Genomic DNA, 5,892 nt, shown 5'->3' on the forward strand with positions numbered 1-5,892 from the left:
CTAAAAAGCATCCCTGCGTGTCAACAATATGCTAGAACACTTGCGGGAAAAATGCAGAAGGCGGTTGTCCTTGGGTCGCTCCGTGTTCTTAGGGTCCACGGATCGTCGCAAGTGCCTTGGCATATTTTTGGCACGCGGTCATGGTTATGAGGTTACTAACCAGTGATGGTTTCACACCTCTGAGAGCACCTATCACAAGGACAATTACTTTAGCCTAATAGTTTGAATAAAGTCGTTGCAGCTTATGTTAGGTCTCAAATGAACAGCGGAGACTGCTTTCCGAAAATCGTAGTTCCAGAAAACTTGGCACTTCTCGTTTTGGACAATTGCCCTGCCTCCCTTTAGGCGCTCGACAGGGCAGTGTCGCTGCCAACTCCGTAAGAGTGACAAAGATGATATTAAGGCACTCATAGAGTCGTATTAAGTCGGTAAGATACGTCGTTCCTGCGTAGGTGGGACACCTAGATAGTATGTGTGCTAGGTACTCTGCGTGTGCATGCCACGTTCTGCACATATAGCTGGGAAATTCTAGAGATAAAATTCGGTCTCGGCATACTATGGTGGAAATGACAACGTCTTGGCATGCGAAAATGAAACCCTCTGTACCTGAGCTAAGCCCTGAAGATTTGAGAAAAGCAAAGGTTTGCTTCTTCAACCAGGACTGCTCGTCTACGTTTCTGTGAACGTTTCCGTGCATTTTCTTTTCGAGTAACTGTTGGAGGAAATTTTCAACCTCTGCTTTCTTTACTTCGGCTTTTAAACGTGAAGCATCTAGATGAAGTAATGCACTTTCCTAGCGTATGTTAAAATTCAGGCCAAGGGTCTCTACTGCCTGCTCTGCGGCTTTGTAAAGGAACGCACTTTTTTCAATTAGCTCGTGGTTCCTGACCATTTTTAGGAGATGATTTCTGCCATTTGCTATGATGTAAGCTTTAGTTAGAACAATTTGGTTAGGAAGATACTGGATATTCAGAAGTACGCGTCCGCCTTGACGACGTGAGATGTATAATCGCAGAAAAGACGAACTGATATGCAAGCTCTTATGCTTATGCATCAGAGACTCCTTCAATGATGTTACGTCCTAAACGTAACCCTTGTCCAATCCAAAATCCACACCAATCTCTCCTGTGTACATTTTGACGATTTTTAAAGCACTCTGAAGTTTACTTTCAACAGAAGCATAGATCTTCAGGTCATCAATATAAGATACATGAGTGACCTTATGCTCTCGATGATTAATGACGCTACACAGGTATCCAGAAGGATTTTCTAGTGCAAGACAAAGAGGCATAAGTGTGATAAAAAAGCAGAGGGCTCATGGTATCGCCCTTCATGACGCCCCTCTGGAAGATGACGTTCGCTGTCATACGTTAATTTCCATATAAGATAGTATATCTAGTTTGTCAAAGGGGCGTCAATCTCTCTATACATCTCACTGTGTATGGATGAACCTTTAAGCTTTCCAGCAGAAAGATGATAAGTCTACAAGTGATTGAATCGGAAACTTTACAGTAGTCAATCGAGGCCATCAACAGGACGCGCTGATGGGCAGCTGCATTTTTGCAGACGTACCTGCCAATTAGCAGCGTCTCTTGGAAGCTTGTTAAAACTTTTTTCGAGCCACGTTGTTCGTATATTTCTCTTCACACACGGTAAATTCTTTAAACAATCCTCTTGTTTATGACGGCTGTAAAGATATTATGCATTGTATTCGAACAAGTGATTTGCATACAGCACATAGAGTCGCAAATGGAAGAGAGTGGAGGATCAGTCAATGTCGTGTGAGCTAACTTTTGCTTTCCTTAAATCTCCCAGATTGTTTCAGCGGGTTTCATTTTGGCATGTCAAGACGGTGTCATTTCCACCTTAACATACCGTTGCCACATTTTGAACCAAAACATTCCCGATGATAGCTGCAGGGCGTGCCATACACACCCCGGGAATTAACCTTAATATCGCTCCTCTTGATGCTCCTAGGGAAATAGAGTCAATTGTCAAGAATGTGAAGTGCCCCATATACTGGAACTTTATATTCTCAAAAATTGTTTCTTTTATACAGTCGAGGCCTGACATGGTTTTTCTTGACTTCGAGAAGCGAACCATGTTCGTTATCGCATTTTCAGCACCAGCTGACAAAAACATCATAGCCAAGGAGAATGAAAATAAAGGGAAGTATAAAGACAAATACAGAAGGCGGCCGTCCTTGGGCCGCTCCGTGGCCTCAGAGTGCACGAGACTTTTGCCGGATCTTCGTATTGATTCCGTTACAGAATGTAAACACCTATCTCGCGCTCAGAGACGTGGTTATGACTAAAATTTTACCGCGATTTTGCTGGAATCGGATGCAGTTTTTCAGATTAGCACCCGCTCCCGGCGAAATCCTGCGGTCGTCCTTACCCAAAATTTTCAGGGAGCAAATTAGGGAGAGCAGTATTAGCTTCAGCTAATTCGTCCATCCTGAGAAATACTTTTCGGTGGATTTTTGACCTCCTAGATTTCATGTTGGCATTGTCGGCTGTCTGTAAAGTTAGTCTTACTCGAACAGGTGGTATGTTCGCTGAAGGATATTGTTCTTCTTCTGGCCGATAAACAGATTCATATCCTCCTTTGTGTAAAACGGATACCTGATCGTTTGAATACTTAGGCGTTTTATGAAAAAATTCCGGGTACATACTGGCTCAACGTTCATGTAATCTCTGCGCCGACGAGCTTCATTGCCAACAGGTAAGGATATCCCTCCTGACTTGGTCCGATCGTTTAAAACGATGTATTGTGATTATGAATTATACTGTTGTATTATTATTATGTACTTGAACTTTTACTCGCTTGGACCCGTTTTTTCATCATAGCCAAGAACCAAGTCCAGCGACTGACCAATCAGTGTCTTATTTCCCGGCGAAAAACGGGCGAAATATCAAGCTCTTTTCGAGCAGAGCAGGGTGTACCAAGGCTACAAAGTCTATCTTGCGCTTCTCATAATAGGCTGCTTCCCGCATGCCAGAATCAGACTTAGTCCATCCTGAGCCAGATGCAAAAGGCTGTTCTTCTGGGATCCCTTAATCTGGTCCGCCAAAACTGCTTCGCCTAAGATTGTGTAAGGGTTGGTAGCTCTAAAAAAGTATCCAGAGGAGAAATCTTCATCTCCAACTGTGCAGTATGTCGCGTAAGGTTTTTATGTACCTTTAGCAAGGTTCTGGTGGTTCGAATCCCATCTCAATCTGTAGCCCCCCCCCCATCAAACCTGGCTTTGCCCAATATGCCAAGCCACACTGCTCTTATCAGATGACTTAATTGTATTACAAAAGGCGGCCTTGAATGATAATACATACCTAGACAGCCCCGTGCAAACTATTTTTAAAAATGCAACTAACCAGAATGCCTTCCAAATATTGAACTGTAACCAGCCTAGGCTTGAGACATTCATTTTCTATATATTATTAATAATGATATATATAATATAATCATCTCATAAATCTGAAGGCCATGTTAGCTGCAGCATTGTTACTAGCAGGGTTTCCCATGTCAGACAGGTAGAGAACGGAGAGGAAAGGGACTAAGAGGAGCACCAAAAATCTCATTTATCACGGAGAAGTTATTAAAGATATATTGTCGTTGTCGCTTTCCAAAGATCGTCTGGGCGCCCCTGGTGCCATCGCTGGGAGCCACAGCATGCGGGCCGAAGGTGATGAGTTAAGTGGTGGAAAGGTAGATCTCACCGGTATACTCGAAAGGGCTACTGCCCGGCTACAATATGGGCAACAAGTGGTAAGCAGCAGAACATCAGCTGCCCCTGCGTAGCATGTTTTGGTTGGGATCTCACAGTCGACCACTTCAATATGAATGCCACGGCAGCACACCAATTTTCAAACAAAATTTTAATACGAGATGGGAGCGACCACATCTTCTCCTGACTGGATAGACTTTCGGCAAAACATTGTAGCGAATGTTTCGGAAATAGTAACAGTAACCCAAGACTGACTGGAACAACGGAGACGTCAGATAATAGACGGAAACCTTTTTCCTAGAAGAACTATCAACCGAATAAGATCTAAGGCTGAAATTTCACTCGGATAGCAACTCCAGGGTGCGCAGACAAAAAAGAATATCATATGGGCGCTGGAAATGAATGGAGATGTGATCAAATGTCACTTTCAGGCAACAGCGCGGGGAGGACTATTTAGGAGCGAACCTGTAGCGCACTCTGAAGATACGATGGAAAATGAGGATCATATATCCATGCACAAGACGCTATGGATAAGTGGGAGTCGGACCTGGGGAATATAGCAGTGCGACTGTCTCATGGTCGACAGTCGATAGGCTTGTAGCCGCCGGAGTCTGTCTCTGCTCCTGCAGAACTCATTGAATAGGTCCATGCGGAAAACCTACGTCTCATGGTGTGCTTCATTGATGTCATCCCTGGGGTTCGCAAACCTGGAACGATCAATAAGAAAGGGTCTTGAGAAATTTAAGGTTAACAAGGACCTCCTCTTGTTCGTTGGCAGACTCTTGCATATTTTGCTGCGGTCGCGTGTGCCAGGATGATAAACATAAGAATCAGATGCCAGGTTAGTAAAAACTATGCCCCAAGAAATTGGCAGGCCCTCCATGGAAGTTTCGAAATTATTGTGAACCACCTAGGGCCGAGAGAATAGCCAGATATTGGTAGCGCATCAAAGGTACTGGTACTTCCGGCAAAAATACCTAGAGGTTTTGGACCCTGCCCTTGCTGAAGCCCTTCAGAACATGTTGGATAACCTTAATCAATTTTTTGTCTCCCAACCCTCTATAAGTGTGTCAAGCCTATAATTTCTGTCTTCGTCTATAAATATTGTGAGGAGAACAACGTCCTCTCCGAAGAACAAAAAGGTTGCTGTCGAAGCTTTCGTGGTTGTAAGGACCAAGCCACGTTTGACAGTGTGGTTGTGTTGCATGCGAAACACCACCAACGCAATTTGCATATGACCTACATTGACTTCCAATAGGCCTTTCCCTCAGTACCCCACGGAATCTTCCAAGGTGATTCATTCAGCGAAATATGGTTTTGTTTAGCATTTACCTACTTCGTTAGACGCTCAACAACACGCCCTATGAGTTCAAAATTAAGGTGGGAATGGATGAGTCTCAACTCACTCATCTCCTGTACATGGGCGACGAGCTCAGAGTTGAAACGGAACAGCCTGCTTCACATCTTGCTGCAGTTCTACTATGGAATCAGGATATCTTTGGGTTTGAAAAAATGCAGAAGGCGTTTTCATATGGAGAGATAAATTCTCCACTAATACCGGACGACCGTGCTCTGATTGAGACGATGACTGATGAAGAATCGTACAAGTACGTTGGCGTATTGCAGGCGAGGAGCCCGCTGCACTCTGCAATAAAAAAGGCACTTGAGGCTGCTTTTTATGGTCGCCTTGGTCAGATTCTGGCGCCTTGCCACGGTACGAAGAACATCACAAAGACAATTAACATTATGTAGAGTTAACCTGTAAACCCCTTTAAAACTGGAAGCTATTAAACAGCTACACGAGCAACACTCCCAAATATTAGATCTTTCTTGCATGGACAATAACGCTTCAAACCTTTGGTTAAGGCGAGGACAAATATTTTCAGAAAAGGAAGGATTTGTCATTGCCATCCAGGATAGGGCAATCAAGACGAGGAATTACCGGAAACACATACTCAATATTCAGGCACTTATTGACGGATGCTGCCTTTGTGCAGATCCCGATGAGCACATCCAGCACATCATTGATGGTTGTACAATTCTTGCCTTGCAAAAATAAAAGCGCAGGCATACGAGGGTGGATTGATAAGTTTCCGGCCTGACCAAGAAAAACAACGTTTTTAAGAATTTTTTTTTTTATTTCTCAACATAATCTCCTCCAAGGCTGA

General features: G+C 43.8%; 1 protein-coding gene across 1 annotated transcript in view; it reads right to left on the minus strand.

The window, feature by feature from the left end:
- Positions 1–5,892, minus strand: part of LOC117175582 (N-alpha-acetyltransferase 20) — a gene marked incomplete at its 5' end in the record, with an annotated part of 300,484 nt that overhangs the window by 655 nt on the left and 293,937 nt on the right. The gene's annotated exons all lie outside the window — the stretch shown is intronic.

Source organism: Belonocnema kinseyi, chromosome 6 (genome assembly GCF_010883055.1).
Source record: "Belonocnema kinseyi isolate 2016_QV_RU_SX_M_011 chromosome 6, B_treatae_v1, whole genome shotgun sequence".
In the NCBI taxonomy this organism is placed as follows: domain Eukaryota; kingdom Metazoa; phylum Arthropoda; class Insecta; order Hymenoptera; family Cynipidae; genus Belonocnema; species Belonocnema kinseyi.